The sequence below is a fragment of the Lipotes vexillifer genome, unplaced genomic scaffold (genome assembly GCF_000442215.2).
Source record: "Lipotes vexillifer unplaced genomic scaffold, Lipotes_vexillifer_v1.1 scaffold74, whole genome shotgun sequence".
In the NCBI taxonomy this organism is placed as follows: domain Eukaryota; kingdom Metazoa; phylum Chordata; class Mammalia; order Artiodactyla; family Lipotidae; genus Lipotes; species Lipotes vexillifer.
Window position 1 is genome coordinate 1,258,778 of NW_006776983.1, and position 1,304 is coordinate 1,260,081.

The following is a 1,304-nucleotide window of genomic DNA, read 5'->3' on the forward strand; positions in this document are numbered from 1 at the left end:
CGATCACCCAGCTAAGAAGTGGAAAACCCGGGACTGGAACGCAGGTAGTAAGTCATAACAATCCCCCGTGGTGGGGAGTTTAGGCATCAGTTTTAAGGGAGAGTCTTAAAGGGTCACACATTCTTACACTTCATCTGTGAAATAAGGAGATTTGAATTCACAGATCTCAGTGAATTCCTTCCAACCTTAAAAGTCAAAGTGAACAAAGTCAATGGATTTGACACCCATTGACGCCCAGGTCAATGGATCTCTACGCAGGGAAGGCAATCTGGGAACATGCAGGGACATTTTAGATTGTAACAGTGACTGGGAACTAAGGGCAGGTAGACCCTGCAAATGCTAAACGGTCCACAGCTCTCCAGACAGGTCCAATAAAGGGGAATTGCCCTCCAGGTGCAAGAAGGGTAGCCATGGAGAAACACCCTTAGGGGATGGAGATACAGTGTCTAGTACAGGAGTTCTAATAGTCCCAGCCCCCAACAGGACACGGAGGAATATGGAGTAACCAGTCTTACTTGGCCATCTCTAAGAGATTCAGTTTATGAGAACTTTGGCAATTTCAGACAAATTTATCTCCAGCAGAAAAAGAAAAAAAATCATACTGGTATTTGGGTGTCCTTCCATCATCTACCTGTGTTTTCATCGATTATATAGAGAATTCAGACCAAAGCAAAGTTTATCTGCGGCTGTGCATGATCTATGTGGGTAACTGGAGTATGAAAGATTGCAACAGTGTAAACAAAGCCAGGACTAAAATATGTTCCTTCTATGAGTCTCTACCCAGTAATGGTTATATTAATCAGCGTTATCATTATAGTTACCCTCCTCGGCATCATCAGAATCAATTCAGCAACTGTTTCCTTTGGTGATGCCTCCTTATTACAACATGGTATTAATTGTATCTGAGTTGATTTTCTGCTCCCACTGATGAACAGCTGTGTGAGAGTAAATATCCCTCAGTGAAACACCAGCTCAGGCTGCCAGGATTCAGAAAATTGATCCAGATGTGAACAGCAGGACCAGGGGAAAGCTGCAGAATAGAATACGCCAGCGTCTGTGCTAAACTCCGTGACCAGTGTCCAGTTTGATGAATTCTGAGACTTGTTTTCCAATACAATGAGCCATCAAAGAGTTAATGCTTGAGTTTGGCTTTCTGTTAGTTTAATATAGGTCAGAAACGTTTTATCCTAAGGAACTTTTGTCTGGCTCCCTCTTAAAAATTAAAAATAAATAAATAAACAAACAAACAAATGAATCCATAAATAAACACAGCCACCATCAAGAGAATACCACATGGATTCCCT